Below are 21,864 nucleotides of genomic sequence, written 5' to 3' on the forward strand. Positions count from 1 at the left end.
CAACAATCTGTTGCAGAAGAATCTGCATTGTGCATTTAGGATGTCATTCATTGCTCCGCTGAGTTCTTGTGTTCAAAGAAATAAGGCAAGGTCTATTTCTCTTTCCTAAATCCCTGGATCCTTGCCTTCTACCCACCCCAACCAAACCCCTACACTAAAAGACAGAAATTGGTAGCTGACTACATTATTGACTCAAATCCCCAAAATTGTACTCCCAAATGCCAAAGGGATGATTTGTACGTACACCTGATGCACCTTGAGAATATAGTGTGCAGTCAATGGGAAGGAGAAGAATTGTGCCTCCCACCTTACAATTCTCTACTTAAAGGCAGTCCTTTTTTCAGAATACTTTTTTATTTTTAATTCAGGAACAAGACACTGAATTTTATCCAGGATCTCAATGCACTTCATGGATGTTATCTAGAGGCCAGTATTAGTTTTGTCTGTTCTTTAGACCCTTCTTGTACACAACAGTTTAAATAATAAATAAAAGCTTAACGTGTTATGGAGGGTTTACATTTTGACAGAGATAAAGGTCAAAAACAGAGGTGATATTCATTCCTTTCCATTCCAGGCATTAGTTCTCTGGCTGGGGAATGGCTTGGGAAAGGCCATAAGAACTTTGGAAGCCCTTGATCCCACCTTTCTGAACCTCCGTCTCTCCCGCTGCATGGGCACTGACTGACTCTACAATCTGAGAGACAACTCTAGGCAGTGATTGTAAGAAAATTTTAATCCCCTGGAAATCAACTCATCAAAAACATGAGTTAATTGAAATTTAGGTTTTGATCTTCCTTTTATTAATAAGTGATAACATTAATTAAAGTATCATTATCTGCTATTATAAACAGATTTCAAAAATGTGTATTGTCCCAAACAGTAGAAAACTTCACAAATGTAAAAGCCAAAATGGGTGACATCGATCCGCCGTGGTCCTCTTCCTGATTCCAGGAAACAGGTTCCTCCATCTCATGGCTCCATCATCTTCAACATGGGGCTCTCCAGGTTAATGGCTCATCTGTGTCTGCACCAGGCTGGTCAACAGGGAAGAGCATGGAAGGGACCATGAGAAATCCTTATGTGCTGGACCAGGAAGTGAGACATATCACTTCTGATCACACTCTGTTGGTTAGAGTTCAGTCACATGACCACACCTTATACAAGGGAAGTTGGGAAATGTAGGCTGTGTGTCCAGGAAGAAGAGGAAACAGGTGAGTTTTATTGCTAGACAGTCTCCATGACAATAGGAAAATAAATTAACATCAGCACAATAACAACAAAATTGCAGTTTCCAGAGTATACCCTGGAGGCTACAGAAGTGAGACCTAGTCTCTAATAACTACATCTTCAGTCCTACACAAGACCTCTGTGTAGAATAAAGATCTTGTAAGGTTTTTTCTTCTCTAAGAAAATTTCATCACCATGATGGGAAAACTCCTAAGAAATGAAAACAAAGATGTATTTTAAGGAAGAAAAAGAGTTTCAGCATCAAGAGTTGAAGGAGGAAAAAAATCATTGAAATATCCCTAATTAGTTTGAAATTTTAATTTACCAAAAGGTACATTCTCATTCAAGCTAGTTAATTGGGGGGTTACCCTAACCAGTTAATAAGCCATGGTTATTAATAGCGATATTGTAGTATTCATTATACTAATGAATTCCTATTTACATATAGTCCACCTGAGATTAAATAGAAGCTGAGGGAAAGGAAGGAAGGAAGAAAGAAAGGAAGGAAGGAAGGAAGGAAGGAAGGAAGGAAGGGAGGAAAAGGGAGAGAGAGAGAAAGGAAGTGAGGAGGGAGGAAGGGAGGGAGAGAAAAAAGGAAAGGAAGGGAAAGAAGTAGTTCCCCTCTGTGTCGGTGTTTTCTCCATCATTTGTCCACTGGACAACTACACTTGGCTTTGAAAATCAGTCTCCCCTGCTCTAATTGCAATGACAAAAAGTAGCTCTGAGTGAAGAAACCCAAAAGTATTTGAAACCAGGTTACAACTCCCCTCAGTAATTTGGTTCTATAAGAAAATATACATGCCAACAAATTATCTTTCACTCCTGCAAGAAGAGATCCAGTTCTTTTGGGAATCTGAATTTATTTCAAGAGTGGGATGGGAAGGAAAGCACTCATTTAACCAGTTTTTAAAACAGATTTCATGACTATAAGCTTGAAAAAAGTCTCTGGCAGAAAAACACCTTAACTCTAATCGAAGCTAAACTGATGTTCTTGATGTTGGAGGGGTGCAGAGTGAAAGACGAATGGGTTGTGCTCCAGTGTCATGCATGTCTGTGAAAAACCAAATACTCATACTAGCTTGTCCCCTTCAATCTGAGCCATCATCCAAGAAATGCAAATACTGAGGCTCAGTATCAACTGATATTGATTAGAGTAAATGAAATAAATGCACTCAAACATCACTAATGGAAATACAATTTGGAAGGTAGTTTTTTTGGAAATTTTGTCAAGGTTAGATGCATTCATATTTTTCAAACCAATGATTGAATTTCTAACCTCATTTCAAAGGAAATGCTCTTAATTTCAGGGGGAAGAAGTCATATATAAGATATTTGTTGGGCTTCCCTGGTGGCGCAGTGGTTGAGAGTCCGCTTGCCGATGCAGGGGACACGGGTTCGTGCCCCGGTCCGGGAAGATCCCACGTGCCGCGGAGCGGCTGGGCCGTGAGCCATGGCCGCTGAGCCTGCGCGTCCAGAGCCTGTGCTCTGCAACGGGAGAGGCCACAACAGTGAGAGGCCCGCATACTGCAAAAAAAAAAAAAAAAAAAGATGTTTGTTGCAAAGCTATTTATGACAGCAAATGCCAACAATGGGATAGTTTCAATCAATTTGGCATATAGACTATAATGAAGATATTTGAAATTATGCTGTAGTTTTGGTCCTATGCAACTTATTACCCGTCATGAATCAGTAAACTTGTAATTACTGAATATTTAGAGCTCTTAGTGTCAAAGTAATTGAGACCTCAGTCTTTAGCTTTAAATGAATACTTTAGTTTGTGCTTTCTGAGCGGCTAGAATATTGTATTCCTGTTTCTAAGTTTGGGGCATTTTAATGGCATTACATTTGGGAATGAATGGAAATTGAATGCCGGGATCACTTTGAAAATGACGTCATTTTACAAAAACTTGGAGACAGGCTTAAAAGATAATGTTAAGTGAAAAAGCAGGAAAGGAAAATTGTTGGTAGAGTCTGGTAACAAAAAAATGAAATAGGAATGAACATTTTGAAATAGAAGAAAATCCTATTTTTTTCCACTTTCCTTCATCTTTTCAAAATTTCTTCAAAAAATTAACATTTTCTTTGAGAAAAAAGAAAAGATATGTTATATGTATAACTTAAAAAAAAAATTACCTCTTAGGTCTATACCTTCCCATACCTTGACTGCAACTCTCAAATTGTAACAATCATGTAGGTTACACGAAGCCTGATATAAGCCAGGCGACTGCAATACCTCCTATGAAACTGGGCGGGCCTCATTCCCAGAAGCAGTGTGAGCCCTAGGAGGGACGGATGTCCATGTAGCCAATCAAGTGTCTCAGGTCCACAACCACTTCATATGGAGCAAGGATGATGACACTGAGTATCCATTTAGAAAGGAACACAAGCAAGAATTCCATTCTTCCTCAACTCTGCAGCTCTCCTTTACCCTGGATCTAGAAATGACTTCTCAGGCTGAGGAAGTATAAGGCGGCAAAAGGACCAGAATCTGCCTCTCCCGCTCCTCTTTAAGGTGACTGTACCACCGATAAAAAGACAAGCTACTAGAAGGCAAGCTGAGTCAGGTCTCGTAGCCAGCAATCTCCTTATTGCTCTTGCGGGCAGAATGAGGTTTTGTTTCTCTTTCGGTGAGAGCGACACTGAGCCTATCTTGGTCAGGGCCTTCTGCATCATCCTAAAATGACTTTTTTTTCTTTCTCCTGCATTTAATCGTATTCTCTGCCACTAAACTTTTTAAAAAGCGGTGGTTAGATCCTGTTGAGCTGGGCATGAAAGAGCCCCTTTGCTCCCAGGGTTCTGATGGAGGAGACTTACCTTTAAATTGTGAAGAATCTCAAGGATCCCACTTGCCTGTGATCCCACTTTAGCCTTAAGTTCTGTCTCCTCCCCAGAATTCAGATATAGGGTTGGGCTTGAGGAGGTAATGGTGCAAGTTGACCGTGTCACTGGGTACAATGGTATTTCCTGAGAACCAACTTGGGTGTTCGGTAGCGCATTAGCTGCTGGATTATGACAGTGGAGACATGCTTTAAACAAATTATTCCAACAAGTTACTAACTAATTAACCTCAACTGTCCAGAATGCTATAGGAGTGTCTCACAGGCAGACATACCTCAGCCTAAAGCAGTGACTTTTTTCAACCAGGGACAGTTTTACCCTCCAAGGGGACATTAGGCAATGTCTGAAGACATTTTTGGTTGTCACAATTTGGAGGAAGGTGAGGACAGGAACGAGAGTATTACTGACCTTCAGTAGGTAAGAGCTAGCATGCTGCTAAACACTCTACAATGTCAATAGTGTCTAGGTTGAAAAAACCCTGGTAATTTTCAAACTTGCCCAGTTTCTGATTCAGGAGGTATGGGGTGAGGCCTGAGAATTGCATTTCTCATAAGCTCCCAAGTGATGCTACTCTCTGTTGGACCAGGAACCACACTTGGAGAATTATTGGTCTGCATTTTCAAAGAAGTCATCCCCAGAAAATGACGTGTAAAGGCCCAGCGAGCATTAGCTGAAGAAAAAGGGAAAGATAAGCTTTTGCATGCAGTTTGTGCAAAAACGCAGAAGTAGGAAGTTTTGTCATGTTCAAGTAGCTGAAATAAACAAACATGGGGTTGAATGAAGCTGGAGAGGGAGCCAGAGAGAGATTGTGCAGGGCTATTGTAGAAGCATGGTCTCTATTCCATTGAAAGCTACGGAAAGGCACTGAAGAGATTTTTAGCAGGGGGTTGGGGAAACTTGACTGGGCAGTTGGGGTGAAGAGTAAAGTAAAATATGTTGCCTGTAGTTTAATATAATAAAAGAGCATGGCCTTTGGAACCAGACAGTCCTGAATTTCAATTCTAGTTAAGCCTCTTTGCTAATTATATGATCAAGGGCAAATCATTTAACTTTCTGTGAGCCTCTGTTTCCTCTCTGTAAAATGGAACCATTCAGACCTACGTCACTAGATTGTTGTGAGAATAAATGAGATCATGTTTGTAAAAGTGTCTGGCACACAGGAAGGCTCAACAAATGTTAATTCTCTTCCATTAATCATCAACGATGAAAGGATCATGGTCTCCTCCAGAACCTAATTTGCATCTCAAAAAGCACACAGTAAAGCATGATGTCAACAACACAGGTCTGTCCAAAGAGTGCTTGTATCACCTGTGTGTGCCAAACGTATGTCAGGGCCTGCTGCTGGCAAGTTTAAGGGCAAATTAGGCAACCACCAACCCACGCAAAAAGGCTGCAAAGCTAATGCTAGGTTTGCAGATACCATCACAGAACTCAGGCCAAAATTACCTAATTTATTGACGTTTGGATACTTCCAGAGGCTCTTTTACCAGGTCCCTTACTGTTTTGTAGCCTGACAATGGGAAGGAGAAACAGTACTTAAAACCACAATAAATAATAATAATACTTAGCACTTAAATAACCTCCGCCATCTTCAAAGCCATTTACAAACACTCACAAATTAAGACTCACCCAGTCCCAGCCTTGGGAAAGTGTCATTATCTTGGTTTCTTCCATACAGCACAGAGGATGAGCCAGTAGAGTTGTCCAAATTCTGGCCACTTGGCTTGAGAATCAGCTGCTTTAATTCAATCCAGGCGTCACTAGTGGGCCTATTCTAGAAGAATCTGGGCATTTCTTTGGATCATAGAGTAGTACAGAATGTTTGATGAGAAGAGTAATTCCACTTTCCAAGAATCCTTTAAAATAATAAATAAAGAAGGTAGAGGAAATGCTTGGAGGAGATGCGTAGGTTTATGGCATAGATTGTGCTATGGTTTTACTTCATCAAGTTGTAAACATGTGTAGCTTTTTGTATGTCAATCACACACTCAGTGAAGTGATTTTAGATAAAAGAAAAAATCCCTTGTGAATCTAATTTTGCACAGAAGTACCCAGCACAATCTGAATTAGACTTAACTGGAAGGTTGGCTTTTTGGCCAACAAAGTGCTGTCTCTGAATCCCCAGCTCTCTTACTCTACCATCTCCCAGAAAACTGAGTGAATGTCAGGATTTTTGCATGTGTCTGATAATTATGTAATTAATAATGATAATATCTCAAAGTTTCCTCATCTGTAAACTAGAGATAATGGACCACAGGGTTCTTGTGAGGACAAAGTATGAAGAATGCCAGGGTGGCAATCAACACAAGAAAGCTTTCCTTATCATTGTTGTGGTTGATACCATTGCCATTAGATTTTTATTATTTTCCATATATTTCCCATATGCCGTGTCTTACAGGGTTCATCACAGTCCTCTTGTAGAGGTAAGCAGGTAATATTACCCTCTGCGGAAATGTGGGCTCAGAGAGAGAAAACAGACTCACCTAAAACCACAGAGCTCATCACTGTCAGAAGAGGGAGGAGCCCACGTGCTGTCTTTATATCATCCCTGCTTCATTCATAATTCCTCTCTTCCTTCTTCTGTGCTAAGCAGTACATTCCATTTTCTCCTTCAAATCCTCCACCCACAATATTTAATCTCACTTTTACAGGAAGCTCAGCATCTGAGAAGTTAAGTAAGATGTACAAGGGAGTGCTAATGTGGACCTTAGGATCTGGGTCCAGGTCTATCTGGCCCTAAAACCTGAGCACTTAATCAGTGCAATAGACCAGAAAACAATCTACAGAAAAAGACTTTTTAAGTCTAGCATGTTTGCATTCTCTCCCTCTACACATTCCAGGCAAAGAATGGCATCTCTTATTTTTGCTCCCGTAACTCCACAGCAACTCTAGACATTTATTGAGCCCCTATTATGTGCCATACACTGTACCCAAGGTCTATGGAATATCTTCAAGGATCTTGTACTCAAGAAGCTTCATGTCCAGTGGAAAAGGTGAGCATCAGCTCTTACCACTGCTCCTCAGAACCAAGATTGAGAAAGGATCATTCAAAATGGCCATGGCTACAATTCTGGATCTCGGAAATGCCAACCATCCCCACCTTCACCCCTACTCCTGTGCTACCAAGGGCATGATGATTTAGAAACAGAATCAGACAACTGCATAAGACGGTCCTCATTTGTCTCAAGGTATAAGGTATTTGTTCTCAAGGAAGTCCTGTATGCTTATTTCAAAGTGGATTATGTTTTCTAGTCTATTGCACTGATTAAGTGCTCAGGCTTTAGGGCCAGATAGACCTGGACCCAGATCCTAAGGTCCACATTAGCGCTACCTTGTACATCTTACTTAACTTCTTAGATGCTGAGCTTCCTGTAAAAGAGAGATTAAATATTGTGGGTGGAGGATTTGAAAGAGAAAATGGAATGGAGTGCTTAGCACAAAACTGGGCACATGGTAGGTCTCCATAGATAGCAGCTATTGTCATTACTGTTACATTATTATGCTATTGTTGTTATTATTAAACCTCTATTCTTTACACAAAAATTGTATTAAATCCGATTGCAAAGTTTGGCAATGATGCTGCTAATATCTCTCCTATAGATAATCTTAGTGCAAACTCACTGGTTATCAATGAAGTCCTTGAAAATAATACAACTATCCATGATATAGTTGCAGAGATTAAATTTTTTTAATTCTTTGTGCTTTTTGGCAGAACTGCAAAGCTCAGAAATAAGGAGCCAACTCAAAGGAACGGAGTTGTTAGAATGAGAGAGAGTGGAAATCCCAGCTCTGCACCTTACTAGTTGTGTGATCTTGGGGAACTCAACTCTTTAAAGACTCTGTTTTCTCTTTTATAAAATGGGGACAATAAGATCAACTTCCCTGGGTTATTGAAGAGCTAATAAAATAATGTGTGGCATTTTACAAATCCTAATAAAATACCTATGATTAGGTTTTTACTGTTCTTAAAATATGGATGGCTTTAGGTAAAAAGACACTGGAGAATAAATTAATAACTATTTTATAAATATAGTTATATTGTAGATAAACTCTTTTAAAATAGACAATTGCTGATGGAAAAAATAATGGAAGGGCTGCTTGTAGTAAAAGGGTAGAAAGGAATGCATCATAATCGTTAAATGCCTTTTGTGTGCCATACAAATAGCATGATATTAATAGCATGATATTAATTGCATGATATTAATAGCATATTAATTGCATGATATTAATTGCATGATATTAATTGCATTAATTGATTAATAGATCTAGACAGAACTGGGTTCAAATCCTAGTTCTCCAGTTTCTTGGCTGTGCAGCTTTAGATGGTTACTTAATCTCTCTGAGCTTCCTGATCTATAAATGAGATAACCAATATCATCTACCTCATAATGTTTTGGTGAAAACTTAGGGCATGAAAAGTACTTACACTGTACCTGAGAAATATCAGGCACTACATAAATGTCCCCTTTATTTTGACTCTTATACAAAAAAGAGGAAAAACAACCTAGTTAAAGTTCTCTATGTCTTTTAAGGGGTAGAATACATTTGTCTCAGGCAGAGCAGCAGTTACAAGAGTAACATCTGAAGATGCTACACTAAGTGAGAGAAGCAGAGGCATGGAATTGAAATCCTCAGTGCCTTTATATCAGAGAACTGCAACAAAGAAAGCAGAATCAAGGCTGGGTCCAACATGAGGGTAGCAAGACACTATACTGCCTGAAATGTCACTGCAAGCAGGGTGATCTTATATCCCAGTCTGCCCAGGCATTACAGTTATCTTTTGATACATAACCAAGCACCCCAAATTTATGTCTTAAAAGAGCATAATTTTGTTCAAGCATTTGCAATCTTGGCAGGGCTCTGCAAAAAGAAAGGAAGGAAGAGGAAGGAGGGAAGGGAGAAAGGAAGGGAGGAAGGAAGGAAGGAAATAAGAAGGAGAGAGAGAGGAAGGGAGGAAGGAAGAGAAAGAGAGAGAGGGAGAAAAAAAGAAAAGGGAGGAAGTGAGATAGGGAATAGACGATCGGTTGAAAGATAGAGATAGATGATAGACAGATAGGTGATAGGTAAATAGGTAGATAGATAATTGAAAAGTTACAGAAGGGCAGAATTGGCTTGAACTCAAGAAGAAATTCTGAGGACTACCCCAACTTTGGTGGGCTCCAAAGGAAAGAATTCCTCTAGGGACCAGAGGTTGAAAAGTGACCTCTGACATCCCTTCCAGCTCTCAGATTCTGTGACCCTCTCCAAAGAACAGACGTGGTGGTGATTAACATTCCCTTTTTCCCAAGATGGGTGGTGCACGCTTTCATCTTTCAATGTTTATAAATGCCTTTGAAGGTGGAATGTGCCACATACATACTAAGAGCTATTATTAATATGGTGCCCAAACACCTCTCTCCACATGATAGTCAAAGAACAAAGCATTAGGGGTGCAAGTAAGCATGTGTGTGCACACACTCCAATTGAGGAATGTTCTTTATTCTCACCCTGCCTTGGGAGAGGCAGGATATGTCACAGAGGCCAGAGATGGAGCAGAATCAGGGACATGCAAGTGTCGAAAGGGAGAATTCGATGACAAGCTTGGAACATAATTGATCAATGCAGTTATCAATGCAGTTTTTATTTCTCCTATTTGCTATAGACATGAGCTAAGCACAAAAGAAAATGTAAAAATGTCATGGATACAAGGTCCTGCACTGGAGGACAGATATGACAAAGACATTGAGTCAGTTATCTTCTGAAGTCTACTCTCACTTAAAGACCAGTAGACCAAGTCCCAGATGCAGATAACCCACCAGGACTGAGCAAGGAGAGATCTTGTTTATAGAACACCAGGGATAGGTCATCTAAAATTTTTGCTGCAATCGCAGAGGTCATGTTTCTAAAACATTTTTGTTCATGGATACTTTAATCCCATGAAAGTTATTAACCCCCTTCCCAGAAAAATACACATGCAAATGAAATCTTGCATGAAGTATGTGTGGAATTCACAAATTTCCAAAAGCTCTGTCTTCCCTGGGCCCTTTTCTGTAGCTCTTGTGTAGCTGTATACTCTAAATTTTGAAATTCTCTAACTCTGATCAGATTCAAAGCAGACAACAGATCTCCACCTCCGGATTCTGGGCATCCAGCTCAGTGTCCGGCAAGTCATGCACCTAAGATAAGTGCTTGTTTAATGGATAAACACGGAATTAAAGTATTTAAAAGAACAAGGAATCCTCCTTTAGCTGTATCTCTAAGGGTCTTTTTTATTTGTTTTATTTTTGGGTTGTTTTTTAATACTTCTCAGGCATTTGACCACCACAGGTTAGCAAGCCAAGAACAAATAAATGAATAAGTGAATCACCCAGAATTATTTCAAGAACAAAGGAAGGTTGAAACATTTGCTCTCTTACCCCCAACACAGGATGCAAACTCTGTCTTGAAGAGCTCTAAGGAACTATGTGTAAACTGCAAAATTCACACCTAACATGGCAAAATTGAAGAAGTCTGTTTTCAGAAATCCCAGAAAAATAGCAAAGCAGAACAAGTCAAGCCCTTGATCTATCTGAGCAGAATCAGCCACGGTAGACTTCTTAAGCTTTCAAAGGTTCCTCCATCGTGAAGAAATGGGAGTAGGTCGCGCTTAAATTCACCACCGGCTGTAAATGTTGCCAGGATAAACCCTTCAACAAGACAAGCGCCCCTGGCAACCATTCACTGGAAGAAATGGATCCTATCACTCAAGCAAGGTCCTCATTTACAAGAGTCAAGATGGCCAGAGAAAGAGAGGCAAAGACGAGAGAGAGTAAACGATTGAGGGTAGCAGGGCGAGAGGGACAGAGGAAGCCTTCAGGTCAAGTCTTCCGGCTTCCTCTCTTTCTAAAGTAGTCATCCGCTTTCAAGAGGTAAATAAAATAACACCATATGGGTATGACATTATGCAAATGAGAAGTCGGAGAGAAGACACCCTAATAGCTACTGAGAGCCAGATACCCAGATGGGAAGCTGTGCGGTGTCTCATCTCCGGGGGCCCTCACTCCGTGCCCAGCACCTTTGCATGCTGGTCCAGGACTTCAAGCCTTGAGGGCTTCCAACTTCCGGCCACCTTGAGGGGCTTTTTAGTAAAGTGCCACGAAGATAAAATTAGAAACCGGGCTTCCTTTTTTTCCCCCGTCACTCTATTAGTTACACATAAATCAGCATCAACTGAGAAACACGCCCTCCCAATTTTCAATGACAGACACAAGAGTAGGCTGGGTTTTAGCCACTACCTCCAGGCTGCCTCTCAGATCCTCTCCACCTGCCACCCCCAAAACAAAAGAAAACCATACCCCTCACCCCAGCATCCTCACCATTTCATCTGTTCCCTCTTCTTTCTAAATGTGTGACCCGTGGAAAATAGCTCAAGTTCTTTGACCCTCATCTGTGAAATGAGAATTAAAAAAATCTCTCCACTACAGGTACACAAAAAAGATGATCAACATCGCTAATCATCAGAGAAATGCAAATCAAAACCACAATGCGATATCGCCTCACACCTGTCAGAATGGCTATCATCAAAAAGAACACAAATAACAAATTGTTGGTGAGGAAGTGGAGAAAAGGGAACCCTTGTGCACTGTTGATGGGAATGTAAATTGGTGCATCCACTGTGGAAAACATTATGGAGGTTTCTCAAAAAACTGAAAATAGAACAACCCAGCAATTCCACTCCTGGGTATGTATCTGAAAAAAACAAAAACACTAATTGAAAAGATACATGCACCCCAATATTCATAGCAGCATTATTTACAATTGCCAAGATATGGAAGCAATATAAGCGTCCATCAACAGAAGAACGGATAAAGATGTAGTGTATATATACAGTGGAATGCTATTCAACCATAAAAAGAATGAAAATTTGCCATTTGCAACTTGGATGGACTTGGAGAGTATTATGCTAAGTGAAATAAATCAGAGAAAGACAAATGCTGTATGATATCACTTATACGTGGAAGCTAAATAATACAACAAACTAGTGAATATAAGAAAAAAGAAGCAGACTCACAGATATAGAGAAGAAACTAGTGGTTACCAGTGGGGAGAGGGAAGGGGTGAGGGGCAAGATAGGGGTAGGGAATTAAGAGGTACAAACTATTATGTATAAAATAAGCTACAAGTACAACATGGAGAATATAGTCAATATTTTATAGTGACTATAAATGGTGTATAACCTTTCAAAATTGTGAATCACTGTATTGTACACCTGTAACTTATATAATACTGTATAGCAACTATACTTCAATAAAAGAAAAATATTCTTAAAAAGGCTGTCCACCTGCAGAGTTGCCCTTATAACTGGGTGAGGTTTGGCAGCAAGCTGGTCACCAACTGCTTAGTGAAGATTGTTGTATGCAAGTCATCATGAGTCCAGTTGGTTTATAACCCCAAATTCAGCCTCAAATATGATCCCCAAGGGCAAGGTCTTGTCACTCACTATAGGGGCTTTCAGTCTTGCAGGTGATCAAAAAATGCTGCAGATGCCAGAGATGGGAATAAAAGATTCATTGATCCTTTTCTTTCCTCAAGGCTGCTTTTTGTGCCATTTATGTTTATTGAGAGAAGAAAATGAGGGCAGAAGTTTCATAAGAGTTGTTTTTTTGTTGGTCATTTTGTTGTTTTTTCGTAAGGGTCAAGGCTTTGTTCATTTGTATGTGATTTACATTTGCTTTTTGGAGACCGTAATTTTGTTAAGTTAGCCTGAGATGGAGCAGGGTGAATCATGGAACCCGCAGCATCTATGCAAAGCCTGCCTCTGACAGGTGAGGTCTGCAGGACGTCCTGCTCAGCTTCCTCAAGTGTGACCACACTCAGGAGATGCTCCTTTGTGAATGTTACTAGATGAATGTTATTGTTCTGCTGTAAAGTTTAGAAGTGTATTTTAAATAATTATTGATAAGTATTGATACCTGTTTTCCATTTAATGTAGAAAGAGCGACTTTTCTTCTGTCATATTTCTATTTAGGTTTTTAAAAAGTTACTCTAAAGAAAATATAAAATGAACAGTAATACAGATGGTATCCAACTGAGTCAAAAATCTTGAACTGGTTCTCCAATGATAATTTGTATTTGAGAAACCATGGGTGAGTAGAGAAAACTTTGAAGAAAAGAAAAGCTATCTGGGCTCCAGTTCTAGCTCTAGTGATTTTTCTGTGAAAATGTAGGCATACCATATTACATCTCAGTTCACAGATTTTCCAGTCAGTGACAGTGAGGATGATGCTACATGATGGGAGATAACTTCTTCTCTCTCCTTCATTCCACTCATGAAAAGCATCCTTATTCTTTAAGAGTTACCCTACCCAACGACTCTTTGTTCAAAAAATGTATTAACTAACTTATTGTGGTGATCATTTTGTAATGTACACATATATCAAACCATTATACCTTAAAATTATGCAATGTTATATCTCAATTTTATCTCAGTACAGCTGGAAAATAATTGTTTAAATATTTTAAAATACACACACACACACACACACACACACACACACACAGTAAGGGGTTGAATGACGATATGAAAGACTTGCTTTTCCAAGAAAAGCATACCATCAAGTTTCCAGAAAAGAGGAATTTGTTGGAAACCCATCACCCTCTGTTGTAACATCAGTCTCGATCAGAACAATATCAGTTTTTATCGAGGAGCTGCCATTTAGAGCAGAGATCTGTAAACTACAGCCCATGGGCCACATCTGGCCAACCACCTGTTTTTGTAAGCAAATTGTTATTGGAACACAGCCACATTTGTTCAGTTACATATTTTCTATGGGTGCTTTCATGCTACAATGGCTGAAGCCTGACTCAACTAATACAATAGACAATATAACTGGCTTGCAAGGCAGGAATCAGTCACCTCCAGCCTGTGAATTCCTCCTAATAAAGAAGAAAGCTGAAGGGTCAGTAACGAGGGGTAGTTTATTCAGTGCACGCCTCCTCATTTTGCCTGTTTGACATTCATGAACCAATGCGGTCAGAGAGAATATTACAGCTGGTATGGGAGCAAGATATATCATAGGACCTACCCCCATTCATCAGAAAATAAATCCCCACTTGTAAATGTTTTCCTAATTCCATCAAGATCACAAAAGATTACTAATACTACAAATCAATGTTATTAAAATGATATTTAACTCAGTAAATTGCATGAATGATCAGTAATGCTAAAAACCAATATCTTAAGCCCTCAAAGGACCTGCAGTTTGACTTCTGAGTCTAAAAGAGGCATTAAGTCTACGCTTAACAGCCAGTGAACCCAGGGAGGGGATGAGAAGGTAAGGAAACTGGAGATTCGTGAATAAGACTCTGAGTAAGTGAAAAAGAAGACTCTTTGACTCTTCTTAAGTCTTTGAGGTTGCACTCATTGGGAAATTGCATTATTGGTCAAGAGATATTCACTCTCCTTGCTCCAACACCATGGACAGGGCATAATTCCCAGCCTCCATGACTGGGCTTGGCCATGTGACTTACTTTGGCCAGTGGGCTGCAGGTGGGAAACGATAGGAGGTCAGTTTCAAGCTTTGTGTATTTCTAATCCATCTCTCCCACTCCTGTATTCTCCGTGAGAAGTGGATGTCCAAGTGTCTGCTGCTGCTTCAGCCTGGGTCCAGGAATGAGAGCCACGTAGAGTACTTCTGAACCTGAAGTGCAGACAAGACCCAGTCCACAGACCGAACCTGACCAGCAGGCCCATAAGCAAGAAGTAAATCTAGTAGTGAGAGGCCACTGATATTGGGGGTTATTTGATGCTACAGTAAATCTGACTAACACAGGTCACTTCTTTGCCAATGAGGCTGTGGAAATGGTACGTTTATTATCAAATTTGTAAATTAAACACTTATGAAAGCTTGAACAGTAACTAAATGCCCATTATTTCATTTTGCACATAAGGAAGCTGAGATCGGAGAGTGAGTTGCCCAAAGGCTCTAACAAGTCAGTGGCAGAGCAAAGAGAACAGGATTCCTGCCTTGTAATACCTAATTCTTACCCTGGAAGTTTGAGGATCTGAAAGATCTGGTTTAAAACCCCACCTCTGCAAAGAACTAGTGCATGCCCTTGAGAAAATCATTAAATCTCTCTAAGGCTTGGGTTTTCCATCTGTTATATGGAGATAACACTACTACTACTTCAAAAGATAGCTCTAGAATTAAATTAACACAGATAAAGAACATGGTACAACATGTGGGACAATGAAAGCATGCAATAAATATTAGCCATTAATATCATTATTATTATTACTGGATCCCCAAAAGATGGTCATTTGGCCTACTTTTTGAAAATCAACTTTATTGGGGAAAAGTATGCATGCAATAAAATGTACCCCTGTTAGGTACATGGTACAGTTTGGTGAGTTTTAGCAAATTTATACATTCATGCTATCACCATCACTATCATGATATAAAACGTGTCCATGACACTAGAAAGTTCCTTTCTAACCGTTTAAAGTCCATCTGTCCCAGCCCCAGTCCCAGGCAACCGCTAGTCTGCTTTCCACTAATTTGGGATGTCATTATAAATGATTGTTTCCTGTTCTAGACTTTTATGTAAATGGAATACTGGTATATGTGTTTTGTGTCTGAATTCCTCTCCTCAACGTATGTTGAGATTCTTTCATGTTGTCGAGAATATCAATAGTTTATTCTTTTTTATCGTGAGTAATATTTACCATTGCACGGGTATATTACCATTTCTTTATCCATTCACTTGTTAACAGGCAGTTGGCTTGTTGTTCCATTTGGGGGCTATAATGAATAAAGCCGCCCTGAACATTTGTGTACAAGTCTTTTTGTGGACACATGTTTTAATTTCTCTTGGATAAATATCTAGGAATAGGATGGCTGATTGATGATATGTGAGTGTTGATCTTTATAAGAAATTGTCAAAGACCCCTTCAAAGTGATGATAGTATTTCATGCTTTCACCAGCAAGGCGCAATAACTCCAGTTGCTCACATCCTCACTGATACTTGATATGGTCAGTCTTTTTAATCCCAGCCACTTTAATAAGTACATTGGTAACTTATTATGGTTTAAGTTTGCATTTCTCTGATGACAAATTAGGTAGTGTATCTTTTCTGATATTTATTTGCCATCATTATATCTTTTGTGAAGTGTCAGTTCAAAACTTCTACCCATGGAGAGAAAAGGGCAGGTACTTTATAATTATTATTGAGTTGTAAGAGTTCTTTATATATTCTTGCTATATATAGTTCTTTATATATATTCATATATATATGGCAAAGGGCTTTTGTTTGATTTTTTATATATATTTTACTTTTATATATATTTATTTTTATGTATATTTATTTTATATATATTTTATTATATAATGTATGCCATATATATATATATATAAAGAGAAAAGAATATTTTTCTCCAATCTGTACATCCAGCCTATTTTAAACATACTAAGGAAATGTCATTCTCCTCCAAGACAATTCTGAAGTTTGATGGCTCTATGTATTAGGAATCTTGGGCTTATGTAGAAAAAAGACCATTTCTTTATAGCAAGGATTGACAGACTACAGGCAAGGGCCAAACCTGGCCCACAGCTTGTTTTTGTGAATAAAGTTTTATTGAAACACAGCTATACTCATTCGTTTACATATTGACCGTGTCTGCTTTTGTGCTACAAAGGCAGGTTGAATAGTTGCAACAGAGACCACAGGGCTTTAAAGCCTAAAGTATTTGCTATCAGTCCCTTTACTGAAAAAGCTGGTCAACTGTTATTTTATAGCATTGGCCTGTTTGTTCTAATGCAGCTTTTGGATAACAGAAAAGAAATCTGTCACCTCCTTCAAGGATTTAAGACAACTTTTCTGTCTCCCCTTCTTTTCTTCAGGCTTAATAAATATCTCTCACCTTTTCCCAAAATAGGTTTTCAAGCACCAACATCATCTTTGCCTTCCTTCAGCTTGTCAGTTCCTATTAAATTGCCAACCCCAAAGCTATCATAGTCTTCCTTGTGATCAAATCATTACAGGAAATGGGAAAACCATCTACTCCTTTAACTTGGACTACACAGGTTTTTAACAACCTCAACCTATGGCTTCAATTAGAAATGTGGTCAGTTATAACCCCAAGTGTTATTCTACTGAGAGAGATCTCCCCCAAGATTCTTTACTCATTCGCCCATCAGTTCATTCAACAGACATGTGAAGTGACTCTTGTGTTCCATGCATTGTATAAATGGTTATTTAAATCCAGATGCAAGATGCTGGATTCATACCTGTTCAATTCTATGAACTATGACTCGCATTCCAGCATGTCATCTATGGCGTGGGCTATTGTTAAGATTATCTGTTATTCTGCAACAAACTGCTCTAAATGCAATGTGTAAATAAAACGGTAACAATTTACATAGTTCATGAATATGCAATTTGGACCAAACTCAACAGAGAAGGCTCATCTCTGTTCTATGTGGCATCGAGTAGGGTCCTCAGGCACCTCTCTCTCCACGTGGTCTCTCCAGCATGGCCAGGGTAGCCATCCAAAAGCCATGTCCTAAGAGACAGCCAGATTGAAGCTGCATCACTGTTTCTAGCCTAGTGTTATAAATGACTTAAGGTCGCTTCTCTCACATTTTATTTGTCAAGGTGGCCATAAATTCCTGCCCCATTTCAAGCCAGAGGGAGAACTAGACTTCACCTCTTGATGGCATGTGAAAGAAGATGTAGACAGGTCTTAAAACTGCCACAGCTACCATCACTCTAATTGGAATGATGGTTCTCAAACCGGGGCCATAAGGAGCTCTGAGAGTCCACGAACTGAATTGAGTTTCTCCACTGTAAGGACAGAACGTTAACATCTATTCTCCTAACCATCCCTCTCAAGAAGTAAATATTTATTTCTGTGGATCTGCGTCCACTTAGGAGGCTCAGAAGCAAAAAAACAAAGTATTCCACTGGCCTGTGTAAAACAGGCTCTTTCAAGTTACTTTTCTCCAGTCTGGAATCTGTGGCCTGGAGCTCAGCCTCAGGAAGACGACCTTGATGTCTTTATGATTAAATTCAAAGAGGAGAATAAATGTTCCTGCTCTCCTTGGGCCTCTGAAAGATGCCGTGAAATTTTGCTGATGTAACTGGATAAAAGGAGCTCTTTATAATACGTAAATTTTGCCAGCATTGTCTCCTTAGACATCTTTTCAGGCTGGCAGAGAGGTAATGCATCCTGAGTGCATTTAAAGTGAACTGGGCTTTTCTATTTTTAACTAGCATTATTTTTTTAAATGTTAAATATGAATCCTATTACATTACTCAAGGAAAGGTGGATGGAAGTTTGAAATAGACCCCAGAATTGTTAACTTAGAAGCAGTGAGCATGCTAAGGAGTACAGGCACGTGAATTTTGAAATTAATATCCCAGCTCCAAAGACATCAGTATGAAACCTGAGGAAATCATGTAACCTCTTTGTGCCTCGGTTTCCCCACTTGTCAAGTAGGAAGAAGCCAATGATAAATACTCACCAATGTTCCAAGTGACTTTCAATAAATGTGGAGGGCAGAAATGCTTGGGGATTAACTTCTACCCTCCGGGCCCCAACAAGGAAAAAGAAAGTGCAAATTAGAGCAAACGTGGGACTTAGAACTAAAAATTCTGCTTCTAAATAGCTTTATGTAACCTCTCTGAGCCTCTGTTTCCTCATCTATAAACTGCAGGTGGCCACCCTTGTATGGCCCATATCCCAAGGCTACTGGGCTAATCAGATGAGACAATGCATGCAAAAGAGCACCATAAACCGTAATAGCCTCTGCATCTGCATCTGTCAATGGCAGTGCTAGAAAAAAAAAAAAAAAGATGTGCGAGTTGATCAGGTTCTAAGGTAATAATATTGAGAAAGTGGGAAGAAAGGGCAGGAGTTGGAACTCAGCTGAGCTCTCGCCTTTTGGTCTGAAGCGATAAAACAAAATATCTGGAGCATGCAATGATGTGATTACTGGACAAGTATTCTACGAGACAGCAGAAAGGGGAGAGGAGGAAGGGTAGGGCTAACTCGCTCGGATGGAGGACCAGCTCTATCCATTCCAGGCAATGGTATGAATCCCGTTGCCTGGTTCGGATCCTGAATACAGCACTTCTAAGCTGCAAGACCTTGGCAAGATAATTAAACATTCTGTGGGGCTTCCCTGGTGGCGCAGTGGTTGAGAGCCCGCCTGCCGATGCAGGGGACACGGGTTCGTGCCCCGGTTTGGGAGGATCCCACGTGCCGCAGAGCGGCTGGGCCTGTGAACCATGGCCGCTGAGCCTGTGCTCCGCAACGGGAGGGGCCGCAGCAGTGAGAGGCCCATGTGCCGCAAAAAAAAAAAAAAAACCATTCTGTGCCTCAGTGTTTTCATCTGCAGAATTGGGTTAATAATTGTGCCCCTCCATGGAGTTGTCGTGAAGATTATATTAGTTACTGCAAGTGCTTAGAACTTGAGTGCTTCTGATGAATACTCAGTATATGTTATATTTATTCATTCATTTATTCCACTCAATTAACACATATCTATTGAGTGTTCAATCTGTGCCAATCCCTGTTGTAGGAACTGGGCATATAGTCATGAGTAAAACAAAATGCCTGCCCTCAAGTAGCTTGGAGTGTGTTCTAGAGCATTTCCAGAAAGACAACAGATGAATTCTTATACAGGATGTCAGTGCAGGGCTCACCTGGCAGTCCAGTGGTTAAGACTTCACCTTCCAATGCAGGGAGTTCGGGTTTGATCCCTGGTCGGGGAGCTAAGATCCCACATGCCTCGTGACCAAAAAAACCAAAACATAAAACAGAAGCAATATTGTAATAAATTCCATAAAGACTTTAAAAATGGTCCAATCAAAAAAATCTTTAAAAAAATGTATGTCAGTTCATGATAAATACGATGGATAAAAGTGAGATGGGGTACAGGGGATATGAGATTAAGGGGTTGCAATTTCAGGTAGAGGGGCCAAGGAGACTTCCTTGATCTCTGATATATTGAACATGTAGGCACAGGTACGGTGGGCTGCCCAGATACACCTCAGGATGTAGGCACTCATTCCGCCTACTACCAGGACCTCTAGCTGCTGCTCCAAGACTCAGTCAAAGAGAGCCTTCATCCCAGACCATTTCTCAGAAGGCAGCCTGCATCCGTGACTGGCCAACATGGAAGTACAAAAGCCTAACCATTTGTCCTCAGCTGGGACAACTCTGAAGGGCCATCTCAGCTCCCTGTGGGATTGCTGGACATCTCCATTGAAACTGCATCATGGTACGGCTTCTCCCTCTGCCCAGTCTAGCATCCCTCCCCATGTTGTCGTTGTTTCTGAGCTCACTCCCCAGTTAGCCTCCTCCACACAACCCTCAGAGACCTAGACTCTCTTTCCCAGGAAATCCAACCTATGACGAAAGCTAAGTAACTTGTACAATATCTTTCCACGTGAAGCGGTGGAGCAAGGATTTACCCCGGGGCTGCCTGCCTCTGTGGTTTGGGGCCTCTCCTGTTGTTATCAGCAGTGGTGCACATTCCATTCTGTTCCAGCCAGTGAGGCAGCAGGAAACTTGGAATTTCTTGGAATTTCTGAGCAACCCAGAGCACGAGGGTGGGTGTAGCTGTGGATAAGAAAAGGAGAGGAGGTGTTAATTTCAAGAGCAGAAGACATTAAATTGAAACCCAATGACGATGAAAATGCACCAACACATTTTGAAAAGAAACTTGTGATATTTTAGAATTTGACTCATTTTTTGCTATAGATTCCTAGTGCTTTTGTAATAGATGTACAATGGTTTAGTTTATATATTTGAAAAATAAACCTCTTTCCAACTAAGTTCTAGCTTTAGTTTGGTTTTCTATCAAGTCTGTTTTCATACATTTTAGAATGCCATTTATATCTTGGGATAAAGTTACTTTGGGGAGCCCCAAAATGTGAACTTCCTCCTAATCTCAACGACGTACTTATTTTTATATCTGGATGCCTTGAAGGATACCTGCCTTTGGTTCAGCCTGCATCCCAGACACAACAGGTCCAGAAGCTGGCAATATGGTAAGTAGACATCCCAGACTGGGAAAAGGAACATAGAAATTCTTCAGGTGTTGGGAAAGTCTTCCTGAAGCAGTGTCACAAGCCACTGGAGAGGAATCTAGCAGACAAAAGAAAATTAGTCACTGTAGTAAAATCTTATGGAGAACAAAAACCAATAAAAACATCCAGCACCTGAGGAAAAGAACTAATTCCAAATTTACATAATTTTTTATAAGTACTTTGGACCCACGCTAGATATATGTTTGCAAACTGCATTCTCACAATACCTCTATACGGAAGGGGATATTAAATTTACCTTAAAGTTGTGTAAACTGAGATTCATGGCAGGTAAGTGACTTCCCAAAGTTTATACTTGTGAGTTGAGAGTGAGTATTTCAACCCTGACTGGCCAACTCCCAGTGCCATGCCCAAAAGCAGGAATTCGTTTTTATGATGGTTGGAAATACAACTCAGGGAAAAAAAATTCCAGTTCTTTCATTGTCCTACTCTTTCCTGCCCTGAGATGCAACATTGTAACCCTTGTTAAACTCGAGCCAGGCAAGTGGATTCACCCTCTCTGGAGGTACAGTTGTTCCCTTTATCTGTGGATTTACTTTCTTCGGTTTCAGTTATCCATGGCTAACCTTGATCCAGAAATATTAAATGAAAAATTACAGAAATAAACAATCGATATGTAAATTTTGTGCCATTCTGAGTAGCTTAATGAAATCTCGTGCCATTCCACTCCATCCTGCCTGGGATCCCCAGCCATCACCATCATCTGCTCCTGGCATCCAATCATCAAC

General features: G+C 40.1%; 1 long non-coding RNA gene across 3 annotated transcripts; it reads right to left on the bottom strand.

Moving 5' to 3' along the window:
- Positions 1-876: 876 nt before the first annotated feature.
- On the bottom strand, positions 877-20,612 carry LOC309835169. Of its 3 annotated transcripts, XR_014297955.1 has the most exons (7): positions 19,730-20,612; positions 18,547-18,604; positions 5,695-5,921; positions 5,512-5,575; positions 4,042-4,229; positions 2,504-2,751; positions 877-1,034 (listed from the first exon to the last, which is right to left on the bottom strand). It is a non-coding gene; the product is annotated as an uncharacterized lncRNA (long non-coding RNA). The 3 variants fall into 3 exon arrangements; XR_014297953.1 differs by lacking the exon at positions 18,547-18,604; XR_014297954.1 differs by lacking the exon at positions 5,512-5,575.
- Between the last annotated feature and the right edge of the window lie 1,252 nt (positions 20,613-21,864).

This window comes from Grampus griseus (assembly GCF_964374135.1).
Source record: "Grampus griseus genome assembly, chromosome: 17".
Lineage (NCBI taxonomy): Eukaryota > Metazoa > Chordata > Mammalia > Artiodactyla > Delphinidae > Grampus > Grampus griseus.